The 25,961-nt window shown below is 38.3% G+C and overlaps 1 protein-coding gene across 1 annotated transcript in view; it reads left to right on the top strand.

Moving 5' to 3' along the window:
• The window catches only part of NCOA2 (nuclear receptor coactivator 2), a 187,838-nt gene that overhangs the window by 42,286 nt on the left and 119,591 nt on the right, over window positions 1-25,961 (top strand). The gene's annotated exons all lie outside the window — the stretch shown is intronic.

Below are 25,961 nucleotides of genomic sequence, written 5' to 3' on the forward strand. Positions count from 1 at the left end.
CATTAAATAAGCACATACACAAATGATTATAATTAACTTAGGAACTGAAAAAAAAAGCTTTTTAGAACATAAACTTCCTGAAGGTTGCCATTTTTACTGATACAACTGTTCATGTAATGCCACTGGTAAACAAAATACAGAAGGAATTGCAGGCTAAAGAAAATGGAGTTCTGTGCCAGGAATACCATCTCCATTGCACTTTTTTAGCTGAACTGCACACAGGGCTCCGCAGTCACGCTGTAGAACAGCAAGCGGTTTTATGCCACCAGCCTGGCCAATATAATCAACATTTATGTGAACAAATTACAGATAACTGCAACAGGATTATCTCTACTACTTAACCTGTGATCTCCAGAAGCTCAGTGCACACATGTAGTCAAGAAATCAATGGCACTACTACCGCCAGCAAGGCTTGGGTACGCAAGGAGAGGTGTTAGTTGTCTGAACGGAGTTGGAAACAGAGGTTTGTTCCAGGCAAGAGGATTTATGGGGTTGCTGGAAGACATTTCATGAATACCCTATCTTATATTCTCTGGTCTGGTGAAGTAGGAATGATACATTCTTTTAGTTGGCTCTTATGCCCCTTCCATACCCCTCCACATTTTTTTTTTTCAAAAATATAGTACAGTTTTTCTGTGTGTGACATGAGAAGCCTAAGGGACTTCTTTTTGTTTGTATTGATATGTTCTTCACCTGTGCACATTGTTCTCATTATGTATTTTATGAAATAGGGATAAGCTAAAGTAAAAATATATGCAGTGGTGTTGTTTTAGTAAAACACACGAAGATGGCAAAAGGTGTAACAATAAGAGGCATAGTCACAGGGTCAGAATAGAGAGGTCTTGGCTCCCATTGCAGCTAGACTGGCTGTGGCATAGTAAAATTACATACAAGAATGTAAGGAATTAAAAGTCATAAGATTACTAGGAATTATAGGACTCAACTGTGAGTACAGAAGAATATTTTAGTGCTTTATTAAAATCAACAGTTCAACACAACTTGCAGAAAAAGATAAATCCAGAAACAGCATAAGTCCAACCTAATAGTACAGATATTTTCGAGGAGCAGCATATTAGTAAAATAATTCTTGAATCTCTGCTCTTAACAGAATCCAGTGCTTGAATTTTGTAGCAAAGAGAACCTCCTTTGAGACTTCTATTTAGCAGCTAAATCTTATGAAATTATGCATTACCTGATAGATGAATCAAATGAAAACAAAAGGAAGTAGAGAATTAGAATAAGCAGACTAAACTGAACATTTAATACTTGTATTAACTTGAGTTCAGCACAGGTTCTGTATGTGTAGGACTGTGTGCTTACTAGTTGAGCTGTCTTGTTTGGAGCTAAGGTTAATAGCTTAAAAGTTGATTAACTTGTCATACCAGTCTCACCATACTTTTGTTTTTCCCAAACTAGATGAAAGGTTTCTTTAAGCATGGTTACTGTAGTACTGCATTCCTGATGATGCTGGTAGCTAATGACACTCTTTGTTGTAGAAATCAGGAAATGTGGGTTGAGTCTCTGGGGTCTGTGTGGCTGGAGTACGAAAATACTCTGTTCTAAGTGGCAAGGTCTTGCTAGAAGAGCTTGCTATGTATCATTGCTAATACAAGCTACGTGTCTTTAGGTTTTGCTTTGCAGATGTATTCCCTTTATTCCCTTGCTTGCTGTAATGCTAATTCACTTCCAGCCATGCCAAGATACTGCTAAAACGAAAACTGTCTTTTTGCAGTGATATCTCCACATTTCTTAGTGTGCTTGGTATGGGCATCTTGCTTCTCTCACCAATACTGTTGTATGACTTTTATTCTCCCCCCCCCTCAAAACGCAAGCATAGGCTCTGGTTGTTTAAATGGCCTGACATTTAACAAAAATTAATTTATTTCTACTAATTAAAACAACCCTTGTGTCATACAGCCTTGTATTTCCATTTGAATTTTTAATTTAAATATAAAGAAATTATTCATAAATGTTTACATAACAGAGTGTTTGCATAAAGTGCATTTAATGTACACCAAGCTCAAATGTGTGAGACTTTCTTGCCTGTTTGGCTTGTTTATCTAAGTTCTCCATGGAGTGTGGGTGGGGCAGAATTGGCATTGGAGACTAGAAAAAGATTTATGAATTTGCAATTAATGTAGCTGAAATATTAGAATCCTTGTGAGAAATTTCATTTTGACTGTGTTTATTGAAAAGCAAGATAACTTTACTGAAGTCATGTTGACACAGCTTCCTAAATCAAATACATCTGTAGTATGTTGGATGTTAATGAAAGGTTCTAAGGTTGCTTGTTTCATGTCTGAAGGAAACATTTTCTGTGGAAATACAGCACCTAGTATGTCTTGAGGTTGCTGCTTGGGTTGAGAGCCTCATTTAACCACCTTCTGAACTTCTAGTGTCTTTGCTAAGTATTTCAACCTTTGAAATAGTTTATGTGCTGACATGTTATATCTGGCTACATTAAGGACCAGCTCCTCAAATATGATCATAAAGGGGGATAGTTCATTTCTGTGCAAAAAAGTTTAGTCTGATCTAGAACGTGATAGTTGTTTGCATGAGAGATGTTGCAGTTTAATTCCTGGCTCCCCATGTTTACTCTTAAGTAATTGTTGTACACTTCAGTGTTCTGAGCCATGTCCTTTGATGCAAAAATGTAAATAGAAAGGTCAAACCGTATGGGTTTTCAAGATTTCTTGAAGAGATTGTTGTCAGTAAGGTGTGTGTACAGACTGCTCTGAGGGACATCTCTTGTGCCTTCCTCATTTCTTCACAAGATCTCATTTTAGCATGATGAACTTCTTGAGAAAGCACAGTGATTTTAGTTTCCATGAAGACTGAACTATAAAGAGAATGTGTCAAGGAGTTGAGCAGTGACATGTCTTTGTAATGTGCTTATCCTTTCTGGCTTTCCTGGGTGGAAACAGGGAATTGTCCTACAAAGAAGTGAGAAGAGAGCAGAAATGTGTATTTGTTGTCCACTTTTGTGATAGGTGGCAAAATGCTGTTTTCTGCAGGTTTACTAGGCAACAGTGAGGTTTGAGGAATAATACAGTGGTTCTGAAATGACCTTTCAAATAAACTTTTAATATGAAAAAGATCTGGAATTTTTAAAATATTGCCTATATGCATTGCCTTTCCTGCCCTCTGCCCCAGTTCTGCAGAATGATGAAAAAAACCCTGGGTTTTACAGTTTTCCCAGTTATATTCTTTGCAGAGGGAGTGAAACTCCCAGTATCCTCACTCAAATTTTTTTCTTTTATGAAATATAAAATGTTTTGCACATAATAGTAGTATATTAAAGAGTTAAGTCCAGTTATATACTGTTACTGTTTGGCAAGAAGGCTGCAAATGTTGAAAGAGTGAATTCATCACAGATAAGAACTTTAAAAAGAGGGTGAGTTAGAATATGAGTTGGATTTTTTGAAGTAGATCGGAAAATTAATATTCCAATAATTCTCCTGTAAAATGGCAAGATACCTATACTTGTAGCCTGTATTTGTTTATTCAGGTTTTAAGTCTTTTAGTTGTGTTTCATAGGATCTTATGAGAGTGCTCTCTAACATAACTGAAATTCAGTAGAGTAATGCTTTCTTCATTTCACTGCCTTAAAAACAATTTTTTGCCTCTATTTTGAGTACTATTTTTATTTCCCATCTGCTTGAAACAGTTGACTTGCAAAGGCTGCAAGCAAAGATTGGCCATAAAGATACAGCAAAATTAAAAATACAGCAGAATGCTTCTCTTATTTTCAATTGACTTAAAGCATTTTTTAGCTACAACCACAGTTACTGTATGCTGAAGAGCAGGAGGCTGTGAGGATAGGCTATTTCAGCTCTATTCAGGGATGGAAAATAGTTATTGGTTCAGGATCTTGACTTTGTTTTTTGGAGGCTGGTGGTGGTGTATTTGTTTGTTTTTTATTTGTAGACCAGTATATTAAAAACCAAACCAAAATACCAGTGCTCCCTTTGTCCCAACCCCAAAACTGTGCCAGGCTTCAGATTATAACTTAGAGTTGGAAGTAATTGCCTTCTGCCATGAGAATGAGAGCTGCCTGTCGAGCATCTCTTAAGTTTTCTGGAATGATATTAAATCAGTGAAGGAATGGTGAGTACAGTGCCTTTTAAAGGTTTTGTTTTCCACTTTTCTGCTTACTTTTAAATTTTGTTTTATTGTTTTGCTTTATGAATAAGAATCATGATGTTATAGCCAAACATCAAACATGTTAGGAAATCTGTCTGTTTTCAAATTCTATCAGATCTGGGCATTCATCAGGTTGGAGCCAAGGATTCATGACTTGAAAAGGCAAGAAAGATTCAGTAGTAAGAAAAACTGAGTACATTGTCTTTGGGAAAGCACTCAGGTCTCTGATAAGACAGGAATTCTGCTGTTGGTTACGTCATTCACGGGAAGCCACATGCATTCAATTGGTATCTGGCCTTAACTTGCATAAGAGAAGGCCAGTCTGTAGAAATACTTTTTGTTTTGTTATGGTACTGCCTTGTCTTTTCTGTTTATTTTTTGTGCCATATTGAAGTAAATTTACAGGAGAATTTTTTTTTTTTTAATATACTGATTTTTCTAAAATGTAGTTAAGAACTATCAGGACATTGTTTTCTATAGTCCAATGAAAATTCTCCTCCTATAAAATCCATCTTATTTAGACTACTTGTTGGATGGTGAAAAAAATAGAAAACTATTAAAGTATGCATTTGTTAAACTTTTGTAGTGTGGTCATTGCATTTAGTTCTGGATTTAAACTCTGAAAGGCAGTAGTGTGGGTTGAGGGAGACTGAAATTTACATTATTTTGCAAAAGTTAAGGGGAAATAATTGAATAATTGTTTGGTAATTTAATTAGGATTTTAGCATGACATTTAAAATATATAACCAGTGCTTTGGATTGTTTCACACTTGGAAAACTTTGCCCTTATAAAGGAGATGGATGGAAGGCGAGCCTAAAATAGGCAGCTTGGCACATGCTTAACATCTTTAGAGGGGTTTGAATGTAAGGATTGTTTCCAATAAGATAGTTCTAGAAAAACCACAGCATTTTAATCTGTTCGATGTTTCAGGCAGCAAGATTTCCCAGTTGTGTGATAACCTCAAATAAAACTGCACAACTGCAAAAAGCTGGAGAACTTGAGCAGAAAATAATCTGGAATTATTCTATATAGCTTTTTTTAGAAATAGAACTTCTAAATTAATAAATCCTCCTTTTATTCATCTCCAAAGTAGTCTGTCCTCTGTGAGTTTTGCACCTGAAACTGTAGTGAGAGGAGAATACAGGTTTTTGCTTGTATGGCACCACTGTGCCCCAGTCCATAACCATTCACCCACGTGTTGCTGAAATGTCCAAGGCATAATGGGCTGCCCTTTCTTCTGAGTTGAAGTCTTGCTTAGTGTGGAGAAGGGGAACTCACGTTGGTGCAGTTGGCGCAAGTTGTTTTTCGCTTAAACCTCAGTTTTCTGTGCACAGTCTTACCCTTTAACATGGATTGCCTTTTGCCATTATCTGTGGTAGCTGCACAGCATAGATAATCCCTTGGTAAAAAGTTAGGCATTCTTACAGTGTATGCAGAGTGCTGTGGGTACAATACCATTCACCAGCATTGCATTTGTGCTGGCTGCAGAGACCTTAGCTCCACTGCAGAATTGTCATCATCAGAACCAAAGGCAGTTACTGATAATGACTTGCTGAAGGTTTCATCACAGAGATAATACCACCATATCCTAGAGATATTAAAGCTAGACCTTTATTGTTTAAGTGATGCTGGAAGATCTTAGCCTGTGTCCAATTAAAGGCAAAGCTTATATTGTGTTTAGCTTGTGTGCATTCACTTAGCACAATGTGTCACCACTATTTTTTGTTACAATAAACCTTTAATCTGTTTATATTATTGCACCTTATAGGCATTAATGCTTACAAGCCTAGTGGGATATTTGCTAGGTGGTTATGCTAATAAATTTATCCACTCAATTTATATTAGTGTTCAGTCTTGTCTAGTCTGGGCTTTAAAGGTGTGTTCCTGATGGATTTGCCTAGCTCAGTCTAATTAGCACTGCTGGTTGATGGAGTTTAAGCCTAGGGGGAAACTTAAGCATTAACTTGTGAGGTTTAGCACTTTTTGAAGAACAATTGCTTTGTTTTAAAGTTTTAGCAAGGGGCTAGTTAGGTCAAAACCAGTAGGAGATTCAATATCACTCTTAATTTCCAGGCAAAGCAGTGCCTTAGCTGTGTGCTTCCAGAAATTCAAGCTCTCTATGATTCACTGCAGCTTCTCTTCCGTGTGTAGTACAACACAAGAGAGAGAAGAGGTGCTGTTCTTCCCCTATATATCAGAAGTTGTAAAAGACCTCTGTCATCATGGAGTCCAGTCCTTGACTCACCCACCTGGTCACTGAGTGGCACACTAAGTTGTTTCTTGAGCAACTCCAAGGATGGTGACTCCACCACCAATGCTTAACAGCCCTTTCCATGAAGAATTCTTCTTGATGTCCAGCCTACTGAGATACCCTTCTCTTTGAAAGGTGATCATTGAAACCTTAGAAGTTCAATGTTTAAACTTGTTCTTGCAGTAAAAAATAATATAATTATAGTGTCTGACTGTCTCAGGGTTTCATCACTTGTTAGTTTTGAGTTATTGCCCCTTTTCAGTAAATATTGACAAATATCTCAAAGGGAAGAGGAATAAATATCTTAAAAAGACATTTATAATAACAGAAAGTTAAGTCAAGGGGAGAGAGACATTATTAGTGTCTGAACTGAGGAGGAAAAAGTGTGAGATCCAAAGGAGTTGGCATAGGTTAGGGTGATTTCATCCATGTCTCAGGCATGGGAAGAGCTTTACAAGGTCAACCAACCACATGGCACAAATCTGTAGGAAAATAAGCTTTGTTAGTCATAGAGCTTGTGGAGTGACTCTTAAGGAAGCCTGTATTATTTTACCAGAACCTTTAGCTTAAGTAATCTGTGTTTAAAAATGTGGCCCATGGGAATCAGCAATTCATTGTCTGCATGTTAAATTAACCAATAATTCTAGTTTAGATTTCAAAGGTGCATTCAAGATACATTGCATTGCTATAAGTAAAGTCCAAGCTTAGTCTTGAGATGATGGACTAGAACTGATTAAGAAGAAAAGTTAATTCAGAACAAGCTTGCAAATTTGTTTATTTGTTAATGTTTATTTGTTAACTAAAACCCATTCTGTAGGGTGGTTGAAACATCTGTTATTGGGGTGTAGACCTTCATATAAGTAGTTTAAATTTTTTGCTAATAAAACTTTTCAAGTAACTTGTCTCAGGGTGTCAGATCAGAGAGGTTTTCTTTCTGTTTAGAGTAGTGGAAAAAATTTTTAGATGCAGTCGTAGAAAAAAGATCAGCGCTCTGGGAAACATTGGTCTGGCATCACAATTACAGATGGCTAATGAAGCTAAATCTTTTATATCCCTGTTGTTTTGCAAAGAGACTTGATGCCATTATTTTCTCTTTTTGGGAACACATGGAAGAGTTTTCTTTGAGTCTTTATACCAATTAGGTAATTGATTATATCTTATCACACTCCACTGTATGTGAAAATCAGCTTGTATGTGTGCATAAGAGTTGCATAATGGCATCAGCAGACTTGTAACTTTTCTAATGTATGTAAAAGTGCTTAGCAAAGGGCATTTTTTAATGAGGAGATTGTTTGCTTTTTCCCATAAGACTTCTGCTTCCTATTTGTAATGTTATCTGTTTGTTTAGATAATTGTGAAGAACTGGAATTTTCTTTGCCTGCAAATGTGTTGTTTTTCCTATTAAATCAGAAACTCATTTATTGTGTGATGGGATGAAGCCTTTCTGGCAAATCTTATAACTGTCTGGTATCTTTTTCTGACATTGTCACTACCTTGGAAAGGTTTTAATCTAAAGCACTTCTTATGTCAGTCAGAAATGCAAAAGTGATCCTATTGATTTTAGTATGATTTTTTGGGGGTCATGGCAACCCTATGCAGCACCACAGGCTTGAGGCAGAGTGGCTGGAAAGCTGCCTGATGGAAAAGGACCTGGGGGTGCTGGATTGACAACTGGCTGAACATGAGCCAGGGTGTGCCCAGGTGGCCAAGAAGGCCAATGACACCTGGCCTGTATCAGGAATAGTGTGGCCAGCAGGACCAGGGCAGTGATTGTCACCCTGTACTCAGCAGTGGTGAGGCCACACCCTGAATGCTGTGTTCACTTCTAGATCCCTTAGAACAAGTCAGACTTTGAGGTGCTAGAGAAAGCCCAGAGAAGGGCAGTGGACCTGGTGGAGGGTCTGGAGCACAGATGTTACTAGGAGCAGCTGAGGGAGTGGAGCTGTTCAGCCTGGAGGAAAGGAGACTCGCGGGAGCTTCCTACATGCTCTCCTGAGACTGTAGTGAGATGGGGCTAGGTCTTTTTTCCCAGGCAACAAGGGACAGGACAGTGGCCTCAAGCTGTGTCAGGGGAGGTTTAGATTGGATATAAGGAAAAATTGCTTTGCTGAAAGGGTGGTCAGGCATTTGAACAGGCTTCCCAGGGAAGTAGGTGGAATCATCATCGCTGGAAGTGTTTAAAAAGCATGTGGCTGTGGTGCTTGGGGACATAGTTTAGTGGTGAATACAGCAGTGTGAGGTTAACAGTTGGACTGGATAATCTTCAAGGTCTTTTCCAACTGCAATGCTTCTGTGAATCTGTAATTTTATGATTTTGTTAAAGTCTTGAGAAAATTTAAAATGTATAAAACATCTTAGAACTACTATAATAAAATACCATCTTCAAATCAGTCTTTTTCTACTTTGAGATCATAGCTTAATTTTTTGTTATTTCTTACCTTTCCTTTACTAATGAAAGGGATCTGCATGGTTCCTGTTGTTTATATATCCATGGACTGACTACTTCATTGTCTTGCCTTGCTGTTTTATTCACTTCATTAATAAGGAAAATAAAGTTGATCTTCTGATTTTTTTAAAGGTATGTGGGTCAGAGACAGATTATGATACTAATTTAATAATGCCCTTTTAATGAATGGCAGATCTTTGTGCACGTGAGAAATAATGATGGAAAATACTGAGGTGGGTAAGATAAACTGGAGTCAGAAAGCAGAGATGCAGGGTGTCAGCCATTCTAATACAAAGGACCTTCCTTCCTAAGTGATGTCATCAGCAAAATAAACCAGCCACTTTTTAAATGGAGTTGTGATCGTGTTCTGCAATGGGTGTTGACATAATTTAGGGATTTAACGTGTCTTTGAAAACAAAGTAATTTAGGAGGACTTCAGTGATGCTGGACTTTAATTTGAGCAAAGCGATGAAGTTGTCGTGTCATGCGTGCTGGTATGCAGATGGTAATTCTGCAGCTGTGCTAATTTGAGTACAGCTGTGATTGACTTTTGCTGCAAAACACTTGTAGTCCATAATTTCTGCCACTTTCTGTTTCTCATTTGAAGTATATTTCTTTTTCTTTGTGGTTGGAATCTTCCTGGCTCCATTCAGTTCACTTTCCACTCCAATGAAATGAAGATGGTGGTGAATGAAGTGAACTTACTTCCCCAAAAGACAGCTAGATGAAAGTGAGGCAAGAATCAAGTTAAGGAGTCTCTTGGGAAATCATTGTGGACTTTTTAGACTGCTGTTTCTATTGACATCTGATCAAGGTTATAAATATATAGCAAAGGAAAAAAAGTATATTTACACTGATTAGGTTTTTTAGAAAAGCATTCGCTTTTGTTAGGAAAGTGAACAATTACATTTCCCGCTTCACATGCAGATTTATGATAGGAAAACTGAAACAGACTACTGAGGGAATCTGACTCGTTAGAAATGGTGTCAGTAATTAGTTGTGATTTTTCAGACAACCCTGTGGGAGATAATTCTAAATGTTTGTAACAGACTGTAAGATCAAGATCTGCTAAAGTCACACTGTAGATGAGAGTGTTTGACCCTCCCAAGAGATGAACAGTGGGAGAAAAGGAGGATACCATAGGAGATTACAAACTGAGGAATACATGCTAAGTTTCCCTGTGGTAGTACCATTACTTTGGGCATTATAAATATGGAGATGGCAACGTCCTTATGGAAGATGTTGTGCACCATACTTTGAAAAAAAAAAGCATTGCACCCCATTGTTTGAAATAAAAAGGATGGTTGAGCACACAACAACAAAAAAATGCTGTAGGTTTCAAGGCATGATCAAGTCTGGACTAGTTAGGGGTGGACAGAAAGTACCTCCCTAAAGCTATACACATATATAAATTTGTGTGTATTTGTGTATTTTACACTCTAAAAAGTGTGAAATACACAAATGATAAGCCATGTGATTTGAAAAAGAAATGCTTTTAAAAAGTCTCAATGAACACCAGCACTGCAGATTAAAACTGATTGAAAACTATGAATATTATGAAGAGAATTAAGGTACTTGGGAACGATGTGAAACAAATCAAAGCAAGGCAGGATGATGAGAGAAGCTGAATCTAAATCGGAAACTTGTGATAATAGAAAGTAACAAAAGATAGTAGAAAGTAACAAAAGCAAAGCAACCTAAGGAGAAAACTGTAGCTTTGCAATAAAACAGAAAATGAAAGGTGTATTTCTCTTGTATTTTGGTTTTTAAAAAAAATTAATACTCACATGTTTTGAGCTCTTGAGCTGATGATGAAACAGTTGCCTTTCCTGTTCTGGCTCAGCAGGATATGAAACAGCAAAGTAGTTGAACATACTGAGTTAGTTTGTCAACTTCTGTCCATAACTTCATGGGCTTATCTGCAGTTATCTGGACTGATAAGATTTGTCTTTTTTATTGAGCAGCCCCACACTCACACCTAAACTTGTCACATGTGGAAAATTTAGTTATACTGAGAAAAAATTTAATATTGTTTTGGACAGGATGTTACTTATTCTTGTCCTAGCAGACTAACTGCAGTGTTAGATAAAATCTTGTAAAGGCTGACCAAGGTCTTGATTAGCCAGGAATTAAAATACAGCAATATAATTAAAACTAACCAGTATAGTTTATTTGCCAAGATCATATCTGATTTTTTGGGAGGAGGAACGATAAATAGCTCTCATGTTACATGCTAAGATACAATATGTTCCTGAAAGAGAGCTCAGGTGTACTTCAGGTGATGAAGTGAAGGTTGCTGTCCAGTCACTCCTCCCCAGCAGTAGCTGTGCAAGGGCAGTACAATGTTCCCTTATGAATTTTGAAAAATAGCCTGTTATTTTGATCCAAAGCCAGCGAAAAAGCCCCCAGAAAACCAAAATAGAAACAGACCTGGAACCAAGGAGTAGGAATCAGGACTTTCTTCTTCTCAAGCAAGCCCTGTAACTCTAGTTAAAAAAAAATAAATTTACTATCACTTCTTGCTCATGTTTCTTCCAGTCATTCTGCTCAGTGAAATACACACACACAGAGAGAGCAATAGATCACAACAGATCTTCTGGTTTGTTAATCTCCTCTCTGTAATGGGATCAGGTGTTTGCTCACTACACACATAAATAGTGTGAGTGTCCTTCAAAGGGAACCCAAAAGGAAAGGTGCAGAATGTTATCATGTGAGTTCCCAAGCATGATAAACACCTGGGTTTTTGAAATAGTTTATTTTTTTTAGTTCACAGATGTCTTGAATTGGGGCTGTGTAATTTAAACATTGCATTTGTATTCAAGCTGATGGTAGTAGTTCATGAATGAGCAGTTCAGTAACAAATAGGATGCCAAAAAAGCAGAGTTGCATTAGCAGTACGTTTTTAATGTATTTCATATTTAATTGAGAAATTTTTTATCAAATGACCTTTTTTCTCCAAAATGAGTACTTCATTCTTTCACACTTAATTTGCTTAAATTATAGAATTGGCTCCCTCATCCCGCCATCCCAAAGTCTGATTGATTAGTAATAACATTTTGGCTGTAGTCTTTTATAGATATATAAAACATAGAAGCCTGTTTTTATATGAGATCTATAAATACGTAGAAATGTGCATATATATAAAATGAAATTTAATGAATAAAAAATTGGGGCCTCTAAAGCTGACAAAAGGGGCAAAAGTTGGAGAAGGTGATATTTAAAGCCAAACTGTTGGATATGCTGACAGATCTCAATATGAAAATGAAATCTGATTTTCAGTTGCTTCCGCCTTCACCAAGTTTTTGTGGCAGGTGTCTGCCTAAAGCTGAATTGGGCAAGGTTGCAGTCAAAAAATAATCTTCTGACCGAGGCAGTTGTAAAGAAGAGAATTCTGTGCTGGGCTCTGCCACCAGCTCCCCACGTGACGCTCGCATGTCGTTCAGCTTTTTTTGGAGGTCGGCCCCGAGTATTCATCTTGATTGCATGTGCTCAGCTTCGGTCTGATTTGCAAAAATGCTGAGTGCTCAGTCTTCTCAAGGAGAAGCTGTACTTTGAGTCAGGAGATTACGTGGTTTGAATATTTAAATGAATGTATTTCCTAAGTACTGTGGAAAAGAAAGGCCTAAGTTTCCATAATAATCACCTCCCTTTAGATGCTGCCTGTTGCTCATGTTGAAAGCATAATGCAGATCCTAAACACAAATGATACTGTAAGTGAAGCAGGTCAGCTTACTTGTGAACTTCATAGAAAGTTCCTTTATGAAAATAATACTCGACACTGAACATTTCTGAATGCTGCAGCAAGTGGTGCGTGCAGTCATGCAATGGGCAATGGAAGGAAGACAAAACACTGAATGCAGTGAATACTGTGGTGGAGAGCAGAGGGCAGCACAGTTGGAATTTGTGTGGTTAGATGCATTATAATTCATCCATGTGAGGAAACAGATTTCCTTAGGCAAGCTCACTTAGGTCCTTACTCAAGAGCTTGATTTTCTCTTCCTGTGCTGTAGTTGTTTGGGGGGTTTTGGGGTACCCTAGTATGGAAACAAAGAGCAAGATCAGAGCCCTTCTTGTCACGTGAAACCTGGTTTTGACGGGGTGAAGTGATTTTGTGTGGGGTTTTTTTGTGCTTTTTCCTCTTTCAGTTTTATAACTTAACTCTGTTGAACATTGAGAAGGTTTATATGGATGGAAAAGCAGCACTGCCTCTTCAAGATACAAAGGTAATAGCAGAACGATGTAGCCCTAGGATCACTTACTTCCCCTTGGTGTCTGCAGATGGTTTTAATGGCTTTAGTCTCCTGCAGATACTGAGCTGCACTCATGCCAAATTAGCTATTATCTTGTAACTGGTTATAAATACCAAGGAATAAAATTTGAAGAAAGCTAATTTATGGTTGGAACTCCAAATCTTCTCTTGTAAATATTACATGTCTTATTTAATTCCCCTTTCAGTTCATCACCTTTAGCCTTTCATCAGCTCTTTGAGGTGAGGGAACCCAAAAAGCATTACCTCAGATCATAGCAGTCATTTAGGTTGAGAAAGACCTCAAAGAGGATTGACTCCAACCATTAACCCAAACACTGGTTAGAGTGAAGGGTTCTGGGATGTGTAGGGATGTTGCAAATACAAGTAAGTGCACAACTTGCTGGTACTCAAATGTGTATGTAATAGAGAGGTTTATTCTGTCTCTGTGGATGATTAGTGGTACATGTGGTGTGAGTGCTCATGGTCTTTCTGGGGGTGTTCTTGTTTTTTTTTTAAATATTTTTTTTAAAAGTTGTGTACTTTAAAAGAAACTCTAGAAGCTCATAAAAGAAATTCCTGTTTTGTGATGAAATGGACATATTTTAAATGTCCACTGTAGGAAAGATTGATACAGCATCACGGAGTTTTTGGTTTAAAGCTGATGTAGCTCTTCCTTCTCTCTCTAATAAACAACCACAAACTTCATTAGCTGCAGTAATTATGCAAAACCAGAAGTAAGTTATCAGATCATCTCAAGTGTATGGGGTGTATGTAGCAGAAAGGAAACTAGTCTGCAGCAGATGGTGCTTTGCTAGAAGCTTTGTTGTTCCAGAAATGCAGACCTGCACATAGTAAATGAAAATGTATTGAATATCCAAATATTAAAATGAGTAAACCTGTAAGTATTAACCAGTGTCACTTGGGGTTGGCTGTTTCTGGTATTATTCTTCTGTTGGTGGGTTCAGGGGAAGAGAGAGTTGGCTTGAGGGGTTTTTTTTGGAGTTTATTACTTGAGAAAAGGCTTAGCTGTCTGTGTTTTCCACTCTGAGATGTGGGGTGAGTGTACTTTCCTTGAAATGAAAAAAAAAAAAAATCAGTTTCTTCTAATTATATAAAAGTCCAAGCTTAGAAAACTAAGGAAATATTAGGGAGTAAGCAATTAAGTAATCTTGAGAGGTAATGGGCATGCCAGGAAAAGGTCCCATTCTTTCAGTGGCTATTAATTACTGTCATATATGGAGATAAGGTAACGTATTTTTAATATTTAAATTTTACTGTTCCATTGTCAAATTCAACTATTTCATTGTCATGACATTTTGTTTGACAAATCATTTTGGTGAGGACTTCAGCAATGGATAATAAACCACAACTGTGGCAGAACTATGCAAATTTTTGCATGCATTATTGCTAGTGCCAGGTAAAAGAATCCCAAGTAAACAGAAGGGGACAGTTGATTTGAGGTTGATTGATAAACAGATACTTCTCTCTGTGTACTGAAAGCATGTTTTCAAGCAGTTGTTTGCTTTGTAATTTTAGGTATTGTTACAGAGTTTGATTCTAAATATATTAACAAGTACTGCTAGAAAAATAGTGGGTTTAGATTTCCAGCAGTCAAACAGTATCAGTATTTCCAAAATGTGCCATTAGATGTAATTGTTTTCTTTTTTGGTCTCAGCCTTTTCTCTTGATAGTGTTTATTGCTTGCAACCATGAGCACCCCACTGCATCTTTGGAGATTATTTACATAGATCCAGATGTGTTTATGTCCATTTTTTAAAGCAGAAGTAGATAAAGACTTTTTTGGCATTAGTGCAAATGCTTCTTGGGAAAACTCTGTGTCAAACCTCCTGACCTAATGTGTTGATATGGGTGTTGTTAACCGAGCTCTGTACAGCCACATTCTCCTGTTGTGCACTTACTTCTATTTCCTTTCCTACTTCAGCTCTTCCAGCTCTGAGTGATTTTAGCACATCTCTGAGTAAGAGCTCAAACCCAAATTGCCACTTTCTAAGTGAGAGATTCTGGGCAAGTTTGGGAGTTTTTTCCCCCTCTTATATGTTTTAAAGACTGGTTTTAGAAAATCCACACTGCTTCATCTCAGTTAGAATATAACCTTTTTTTGGTCCAGGTCCACTGCCAACTTTAAAATTAAAATGAAAGCGAGCATTTCTAGTAAGTTTAAATATTTTGTGGTTTTTTTAATGTTATATTTAAATATATGTGTAATGACTGTTTAGTTTTGCCTCCCCTTTTTTCCTACTCCAAGGAAGCTCATATGGTCAGGTATTTAAAAATAACTCTCTTAAAAAAACTCCTGGAGTCATGTTTACTCACATAAAGCCCCAGCTGAGATGGGCCTGCTGTTAAGCCACGGAAAGTGCTGGGTTGTGCTGCTTCTGCCCCTCCAGGACCAGACCTGCAGTGATGCTCCATTCTCGTGCCCATCCTCTGGCTCATCACAAGTTTTCCTGTGACAGGCACAATTAGTTTACTTTCTTACCTTGTTTGTGACCCTGTAGCTTTGAAATAACTTGTCTTTCCAGCTGGTCAGCAGCTCAGCCTTCCCTGTACCATCACCCATAGCCTTCCTTGCCAGATCCCTGACTGCTCCTTTTCTGAAAAAGAGAACTTCCTTAAGACTTCTAATACACATGGGCTATATTGCTGACACATTTGATACTTAATTCAGGGCTTTAATGATGATGTTAGTATACTTTCTCATCTTCAGGGCAGTGGCTAGTAAAGTTGCTGCTTATTGCTGTGGAGCTGGGGTGAGTGGAAGGCCTTGCAGGGACCCTTGTAGGGCAATATTTGGAGGTACTTAAGCAGGATTCTCTTTTGGGTTTAGTTATGTAGTTTAGTTATCTGTATTTTCATACAGATTTCCTTTGTTTTCCATGAATCTGTTCTGACTAATCCTTTGGCCTGTATTTCATTAAAAGTGTTGACTGCAGAATGATGGTTTTGGTAATAGATGAAACAAAACTTTTCCTTTTTTCCTTCGCGTGTGCATGTACAAAATAAAAAGTACAGGATGACCTTTTTTATTTGGTAATTGAGAAAGTGCTTGACTTTGTTAGGAAAGCCTTAGTGTTAAGAATACCGGGCCCTAGTCTTTTTAAAATTACTGCCACTGTGGTGTATCAGTTCTCGCTCCCACTTATCCTCTTATTCAGTCCCCTTCCCATCCCCCACTGCTCCCTCCCTATTTTTAGAGGCAGCACAAAGCTGTTCTGCTTCAAACAAGGAACAAAGATTAGGTTAGAGTTTTAATGTTTTGCAGCAGATCTTTAAAATGTTCAATGATCCAGATTAGAGCATCCGATTCCTAAAACAGTTCTAAATTGTTTCCATGTTGTATTCATGAATGCTGCGTTTGTTTACTTCTAAAATTTTCACTCCTTACCCTAAAACCATCAGCAGATGATGGCAGAAGTTTGAATTGTGGCAGACCTGTGTGTGAGGAGCACAGATTCCCTTCCCCGTGTGGGAAATGGTGCTGTGTAACATTCCCTGTGCTCTTGTGAAAACGAAACTGAAGTTCAGAGTCTCTGTGCTCCTGTGATCTGCAGGCTGCATACTGAAGAGAGGACTATTAAAGAAGGCTGTTTATGTGGTGGTGATAAAAATCACACGGATTTTCCGGTGACCTAAAGACCCTGCAGATTTTATTAAACTTTGGAGAAAATCATGTGCACGTGTGCATCTTTATCTGTCTTGATAAATACATGTAGCTTGCATGGAAAGGTATTGTTAAGACTATTAATGTTTACATATGTGTCAGATGCAAGATTACAAACTGAGTATGGAATGAGGACACTAGAATTCTAGCATATGTGAAGCATATTGCATGTTTCACAAGAATTCCTTGGTTTAATGGTAAAATGATTATTTACAGTACTTAATAATGTGGGAAACGTTTGTGAGTTAGTTTGTAGTTCTTTTTACCTTAAAGAAAGCAATAGGTAAAAAAATGCATTGCCAAAACAATGGGATGATTCAAGCAAATGCTGTCAGTATAGACAGATACAAAGAAATCTTAGCATAGCCAAGAATATTTCACTTGTATAAAAAGATTAATTAGTTATTTCAGTTTCACAATCTGAGATTATAAAGTGTTATGAGTGCTGTTCTGATGTAAAAAATGTAAGAATGTGATACTGGGTGTGTTTACTGAAAATTGAAATTTAATATTTTTCCCTGGATATAATATAGTGTGCACCTGAGTTGATGTGAGAGGTAGTTTTTAACAGGGCAGCACGTTTTATTCAGTTTGTCAAAGCCATCTAGCTATTCTTGTAGTTAAAAGCCAGTTAGTCATCCCACCCTCCTAATTTTCTTCAATCTTGAAAGCCCCATCCTCCTAAAAAAGAAGTTTGTTTTACTATCTCAGTTTGCCATCAGACCTTTCAGCTTAAGGCCTTGCCCTGTCTGTCCCCATGACAAATTCTGGATATTCTGCAATCACTAGTGAGGTGATGAAGCTGTCACTTAAGCATAGGTGCATGCAGTGGGGCATGGACCAATGAGCTATTAAAATTTACATCTTTATACAGCTTGCTTATCCACCATTATAAGGGACCTCGTTTCATATCTTTATGCAAAGCTCATCTGGAAAAAAAAATCTAAAACTAATTTAATTTGGCACTGCCATTAGGGTGGTTTTTTTTTCCTTTCTCCGTTGAACTGTCAGTTCAGGTTTTGCTTCGTTTTATAAAGGGTTGCACTAACACTTGCTGGAAGACACGAAAGTTTCATCTTTTGTGAAGCTGATACTGAGAACAGGTCATAAAGAATTATGGAATCTACACATGGCTGAATAGATCTGGGCTTTTACAAAGCAGGTTTGACACCCAGCCAGTTTTGGTCTCTGCAGACCTAATAAATGAAAGAGATTTTTCCACTGCCCTGTCACAGAAAACAAAAACGCAGCTTATTGAATTGGCTGTTCACTGCCAGTTTAGGAAAAAAATTGTCATTTTCTTGCCCTGTATAATAAAAGCAGTACTAATTAGTACAAAGCACCTAACCAATCTTGCATGCTTTTCATCTAGTTTTTGAAGCTTTTAAAAATTCTTTTTTATACATATGATTGTGGTAAGAACTTCTGAGGATTTCAAATGTTGTTAAACTTCAGCAATCAAATTGCATATTTTCAGCCACCTCTTAAGCAGACAGGAGTTGTTACAAGAGTCTCTTTCAGAGTTGCACTGTTGGTTTGCAAACTCCTTCTGACATCTATAAAGGCAAAACACTCCTTTTCTTCTTTTTAAGTTCAAAATAAACCTCTAATTGGTTTATAGGGCCTTGGACTCAAGTTGATGGCACTTCTGTTTGTCTGGGATGCAGAAGGAAGACATGAGGGGAAGAGGGAGCCCCTTGCATCTGGTTAGCAGGCGCAGCTCTGTAATTGCCTGGAGATGAAAGGACCATTTGATGGTGGCCGTTAACACCTTCCAGTGTAATATCCCCGGCTGCCTCTGCCCATCCTCACAGAGCTGGCACTCTGCTAGACCTGTGCCATGCCCAGGAGGAAGAGACGTGGCAGTGAGGATTTGAGGGGTGTGGGAAGTGGGGTGAAAGAGGAACTAGAAGAAATGTGAGGCAGGAAGCCCTGGTGTTACCGAAGGATGGTTTACAAAACCTTTTGCAGTCTGTTGATAGAAATGGGAATCTGTCCTGCTGTCGTGCAAGAGGAGAAATGGAGTTAGGCATGCCAGCTGGCCACTTTCTAAAGAAAAAAAATCATTTGCATCTAAAGGTGGCTGGTTTGCATGCTCAGCTGCCCTGTGCATGTGCAGGGGTATCAGCCACCAGTGTGATGCAAGAGCTGGGAGTCTGCAGGGCCGTGGACAGGCGTGTGCACCAGTGTTTCCACGTGTCCCCTGCTGGAGTGGCTACTCAGAAAACTGGAAAATGCAGTTGTCTCGTTTGCAGTTATTAAGGTAGCAGTAAAACTGGCCTGCCTGGTTAGAAACCAGTCGGGTAGCAGTCATGTTAATGGCCCTTAGCTTCCCCAAAAGGGGCTGAAGGGAGGAGTCGTGCTCATGTGACTCAAGGAGTGGACAAGGTGGGTCAATAGTCTGTGAAAGAGAGGAGGACAGAAATGTGGCATGGGGGTGTTCAGGGCGCTCTGAATAGGTGCAGTGAGCGTGACCGATGGTCGCAGCAAAGTGTGAAGCTCTCTTTACCTCCTTTAATTTGTGTGTAGTCAGAATTTCTTTCCACCCTACCTTGCATGAGAACATTGCTTGGTGAATGCTGGGGACTGCAGTTGCACTGAGCTGTAGGTATAGCAGCTTTTTCACTTGATCCCTCTTGCACCTAATGAACACTTGAAACAATTAAAATATTCTCTCTCTTTTGAGAGATGCAACTTAACTCCATTTCTGTTCAGGAGAAACAAAAGCAGTTTCTTTATTTCTGGGGATATCTGCAGAAAAATAATGGAACCAAAGATGAGTCACCAAATTTAGTCATAACACTGGAACTGGTTTGATTTTTAGAAGAACTGAGTAGCACTTTTGGGACAAGTTTTTTTAGAAATTAGAAATTAAATATATATGTTGTGTTTGTTTTATATTTTTATAGATAATGCTGAATTTTGTTTTATATTTTTATATAATCAACTTTATATTTTTATATATAAAGGAATCTATAGAATGTATATGCATAGTATTATTCTTAGTAAATTTAGTAGATTTCTCTCATTTGAAATATGTATTTAAAAGCTGTATGTTCTTTTGTGACTTGGGAATGCGTAGGATTAGTATATAATAATTCTCTGTTTCTGTGTTGTAACTGTCACTGGAGGTAAGTATTAAAACCATGTCACATTTGGGGAGGTTGTGATAGAGAAGCTGTCTCTGTGGGTTTCATGGTGAGTTGATGGTGACTCTGCTTAAAGGGGGGAAAACCCCATGCTTGGCAAGAAATAAAAAAAAAAAAAATCAGGCAGCACAATTTGAACCAAAATACTGAAGTTAGCGTTGATTTTTCTTCCCTCTTTGCTGAAAAACTTAAAAAAAACTTCTGTAACTGCTGCACTGTGGAGTTTGAAGTGTATCCACCGCTGATACTGAAGGCGAAAGAAGTGCCACTGAAACCATGAGTGGGGCAGATTGATGTACTGGGGGCTTTCTTCAGTTCTTGTACAGGGACCTGGGACAGGCAAGCTTTGTTGCTAAATGCTTCCCTAAGTTTTTGAGGATGTTTGCCCCTTTCTAAATTTTCTTACTGGCTATTGCTATCACTTTGTGAAATTTAGGCATTTATAATGCTGGTGTGTGATATAGTTTTGCCAGATTAATTATGGAGCAGTTATTGAGGCTATCAACCATGCATTACAGCTTGGAAACTGCTGCTTGGAGTATTCAGAGATTCTTCAACCTGAGTTGGAGAGAGACAGGAGCTGGCAATAGTCTTCAGTTTTCATAGGGCTGGTCTTGCTCAATCCACTGTACTTACCTGAACATGCCTGATTCCTAGTCTTTGGGTTAGCAAGAGTTAATCTGTCTATGCAAAGGGCAGGAGCATCAACAGTGACTGAGACAGTTTGGCATGGCAGGATAAACTGAGCAGCATAGGATGAATGCAGGGAACTTTTTAACAGTGAACTGTTAGGTTGGCTCAGTACTCTGGTGTGACAGCGCGCTTTGAGCATTTCTCTCCAGAATAATGTGATGGTGTTTGGGGTGGTTTCCATGAGAGGAATGATTTGTGGGTTCCAAAGATATACCAAAAAGGAGATTATTAAGTTTTACAAATGTAGCCCAGACAGAAGAGGAGATATCAGTGTATTAAATCAGAGCTGTCAAGCACTGAGGCACCACACTCACATTTCCTCACACAGTGTCTGTTAGAAAATATTCTCTGCTCCTTCTCATCGTGGATTTGAGGCTCAAAACCTACAGTTTCTGGAGCTAAGCACACTGCTGGCATAGCAAGGTATTGTAAAAAATGGCATTTTATTCAAAGAATTTCACAAATTAGGCACAAACAGTATAATAGAGGTTAATAGAGTTTAGTGTTCATTATTTTGGTAAGGAACCTTTGCATAACATGTATTTTTATGTGTTTAGAAGCAATAATATTTCTCAGTTCTCATATTTTTTATTCTCTGCTCTGTGGATAACTTTCATATGTCTCTGGAAAATGGATGAATTATATCATGTAGTTTTGAATTTCTGAAAATCACCTTTGTGAAAACTGAAGCAGAGTTTTATAATAGTCATAAAGCCCTGGAGCAGAAATGGGGGTTTGCTCACAAATGTAAAGGGTCACACTGTCTTTCTGCTGCAAGCCACAGTAATAAGAGGGAGATAACTTTAAAAGGTTTGCTTTGGTACAGTACCAAAGCCAAATGTGTGCCAGGAGTCATCTTCACTTTGAGATATATCCTAAGAGCCACCTCAGTAGCCAGAGAACACTACAGGTGTATATGCATTTATTCTGAGGACTTTTTGTTAACTTTCTATGCAAGATATCCTTGCATCTGTGCTGGCACTTAGTTTTGCTTTTATAACTCTGTTTTACTTTAAAAATAAGTTAAATCACACCTAAGTATGTGACTTCTGATATTCACAAATCTGAGACTCAGGTGCATTGTTTTGAAAACAGCAGACTAGAAGTAGATTTATTTTAGTAGACAGCATATGGGTTACATACTACTCTATACCTCTTCACTGTTTGCTCTGTAGCTATTTTGGCACTGCTGTTCATGGACTAAGGAAAACAAATTCTCTTGTAGAGTACATGAAGTGAGGTGAGCTTAAATGTTGGTCTCAAAGAAGTGCTCATGACATAACCAAGGTTTAGTCAGTCAGAACAGTGCTTGAGGTGCTGGCAATGGCTGCAGATCCCAAGAAAAAGTCTGTGGTGGACATGAGCTGATGTCCACAAAGCTATGACACGTTGACTCTTTGCATCTGGTGTTTCCCTCAGTACTTGCTAAAGAATGGAAAGGTCATTTGACCTGAAGAATATTTTACTGAAACTGAATTCCCTTGAACTCACAATGGTGGCTAGGGTTAACAGTGGGAAGGTTGGTGTTGTGGGTGCTCATGGTGCTTGACTTGATTTCTGAGCATGCTGGTTGAAAACCCAGTGGGAAAATTAAAGCCACTCAAGCTGTCCCCTTTCCCCACCTCCCTTCTGATGGTGGAGGAAGCACTAAGAGAGATTATAAAATGGAATCACAATTTACTGGAAAATTGCAATAACCACAGCAGTGTTAATAAAAGAATGTAATAAAGTGAGTGTTTTACTCGCAAAAGAGGATTTACCACTGGATAAACCAAAACACTTCCTGAGGACAGAACCCAGTGTGGTTTCCCAGCCAAAGGCAGAATGGCAACCGGCCCCATGCTGAGCCATGTGGTGGATGGGAAATCAAAGGCAGTATGGCAGGGATGCTCCCGGTCTGACTTCCCTCCCAGCTGGAAAACAGTGGAAAAACAGACTGAACCTGGTGGGATGTGACAGGGCCTTGAAACAGCTTAGGGGACCCTTCCTCTTGGCCTGGCTGTGGGAGTGGGACTGGGACGCTCGGTGGTTCTGGCTGCATCTCGGGCTCCAGCCGCAGCTCCAGCGGCTGCTGTGGCTGCCGTGGATGTGGCTTGGGCTCCATGTGGCTCCAGTGGGCTCCATTTCTTTTTTCTGGGGCTGGCTGGCGCTGTCTTTCAGCACCGGAGCAGAAATGTTGTGGTTCAGAGGAATGGGGAAGGGACTGCTGGTGGCAGAGAGGGACAAGGCCAGCCAAGCTGGCCCTGGGAGCTGCACACACCCTCCCTGGGTTGTGCTTCCAGCCTCAGCTTCCTCCTGCTGCAACCATGTCCCTGCCATGACGTGGGTGGTATGGAATCACACAGTGCTAGAAACTCCATCCCTTTTTCCTCTAACCAGGGCACCAAGGCAAGGGCTTTGTTCTGTATGACAGTGAGACACAAAACTCAGGGATGCAGTGCCAGAGCAGCTTGAAACTGTAGGTGCTGTTGTCAGTATTAGTAACTAACTTTTTTTTTTTTAATAATATGCCCCAAGTCAGTAAAATCAATAGAATACAGGTAGAAGTTCATTATTCCATTTTAATTTACTTTTCAGTGTGAAGGCAAGCTGTGAGCAGCTGTGTGCAATGTATTGTGGAGCAGTAACCTTAATGTTGGGAGTCTGTTAATTTGCATAAGAACCATAATGTTTTATACTGAACTCATTGTGTCATGTTATCTGAACAGATTGAAATGAAAGAATAAACTGCACTATACATGTTGATCAATGCATGAAGTAGGTTTTTGTTGGTGCTAGTATATAGGATTTTATAGTTATGTAGGATTATAGAATTCTTTGAGAAACTTTTGGAGATTAAAAAGGAATCGTGATTTGGGGATTTTTTAGGATTGAAAGTTCTAGTATTGTAGGAAATTTTTTTCCTTCTGATGATTTAAAGAACAGCTTCCCTAACAGAATTTATAACAGAATTTGTTTTATTCGTATGGAGAAGAATCCCTCCCCAAACGATGCCAGTTGTTGATCATAGCAAGCACACTGTTTGCATTGTAGTGTGGCTTTGTGATAATTGTATTAGCAATAAAAAGCTGTTGCTGGTTTTCAGGGAATAATTTCCATTTAAAAAATGCTCGAAACTACTTTAAAAAAAAATAGAATAAATAGAAACAATGAATTTATGGGCTTGGATGAGTCTTTGCTGTTATGGAAGATATTTGATACACTTCAGCCAGCTGCTTTAAGTCCTTGTAGGAATTGACTGCTCTAAAGAAGCTTAGTTCTCAGATGTTTAGTTCACTGCACTGAGCCTCACCTTTTTCTTGACATATATAACCAAGTGTTTATACATTTACAAATCTTATATAAATATGTGCAATCCTAGAGCCTTTTCAAGCATATCCATTATCAGTGTTTTATGATTTGTTTTACATGAGAGCTTTCCTACTTGAAGTAGTGTTTTAGTCCATAAATATTGATTTTGATGACAAAATAATTAGGTTAGTTTATGTTAAACAAACACATAGCTTTTTTGGAGGTCTGCTGGATTTCAGAAGAGTTTTTAGGAACACAGTGGTCTGTAGGAACAAAATCCATTGCAGTTGCTTACAGTTGAGAGACAACTAGCAGTGACTGATACTTCTAATCACTGGGCAATGCTGTATGAATTCAGATACTTTCCTTTTTCTTCACTGAAAAAAGTCCTTTGCTGACAGCAAATGTGTTATACTCTGCCAAATGAAATAGTGCATGAAATTCTGCTCTTGTTTTTTAAGCAAGAGGTTTTGTGTAGTTTCCATGATTGTACATTGAAGTACTGAAGTTTCATTCAACCTGATTATATTTTTCATCTGAACTGTAACTGGTGATCAGATAATTATTTTGGCTTAAAAAAAAGTACATATAGCTAATATGGATGCTTAATAGCCAGTTTCATTGCTAAATTTAATTCAAAATATGATAAAATTATTTATTAGTAATTTTGCAAAATTGTAGCATGCTTTTAATGCTCATTTTGTTTTACATATTGAGGTTGAAGCTTCTCAGTTTATTTTCATAAGAATTAACATAATTGTTCTAGGGGTATGCATGTGGGTCCCATACTTCTTTTTCCATAGTTATTAAGAATTAGGTGCATCAAATGTCTCTAGACTAAATATGATCTCACAGGAATGGCTAACCATGCCTTAGAAATAATTATTTCTTATTGAAAAGTAAATGTCATATTGCATTTAATCCATATTGTAATTAGCATCTGTCTGAGTGCATGTGAATGTTTTTCTTTTCCTGGTCTCCTCTTCTGGATCTTATTTGTAAGAATGTGTACAAGAGCCATCAGGAAATTGTTGCCCTCTTTGCTCTTATGAGCTCAATATAAAAATCTGTAAGATGGACTTTGCTCTAAAAGAATGTTATCTGTTTTGAGAGGTTTTCCTTTTTGCTTTTTATATATATTATTTTCTTTGTACATTGGCAGCATGATGCATTTATTTTTCATGCTGAGATAAATAACTGTATAGCTAAATAGAGAAAAGGAAAGAAGTAGTTTCCTAATATTTCATTTAAGAAGGCTGTTTCCACTCCAGGCAGGGGCAGGTGATCACAAGCAATAGTGTGAAGTTATCCTTTCCTTTTGTAGTTTATACAGGGCTGCTCCTGATTTACTGCAAATATAAAGTAAAATGGTTCTGCTTAAATTATCTCCATTAGCTGTGTGTGACCTTAATCAGAAATGAAGCTAACCCATTTTACTTCTGGTCTTCCTGGCCTAGAAGTACTTTTTGAGCAGCTGTAGCTTTTCAGGCAGTCATTGGTACCTCCAGGATGAAAACATCTGAAGAAATGCTGGCTGTGCTGTGTGCTGCCCAGTGCTGCTGTTTGCTCTATTGCTGTAGACATGCAACAAAACTGGTGGTGAAGGCAAAGGCAGCTTGCATGGCATGGGGTTCACCCCAGAACTGTCCACCCACAGCTGCTGCTGCTGCTCAGCTGGACCACTCAGGTGGTAAGGTTTGCACAGTTCTTGTTGGAGTGAGCTGAATGAGTTAAGCTGAAAAGAGAGTGCCAGAAGTTGCAGTAAGGAAGGCTGTCTGGTACTTCCCAGTATAGGATGTTCCTTGGAGTTTTTTATAACTTTACAAAATGTTAGCCTTTGGGGCTAGGCAGTTGCCGCCAGCTTAATTTTTTTTTGCTGCCAAAATAATTTTGCTCTCTGTGAGCATGTGTAGAAAAAGTTGTTTCTCATTGTAGATCTTTTAAAAACCCACAAACAAACAAAACAAAAAAACCTAGTCTTTTTTTGGAAATGCTCCATGTCCCTCCCTTTGAAACAGAAACTGGGAGTTGGAGTGTGGGAAGCGCTGGTGAAGGG

Source organism: Fringilla coelebs (genome assembly GCF_963513975.1).
Source record: "Fringilla coelebs genome assembly, chromosome: 1".
Classification (NCBI taxonomy): Eukaryota; Metazoa; Chordata; class Aves; order Passeriformes; family Fringillidae; genus Fringilla; species Fringilla coelebs.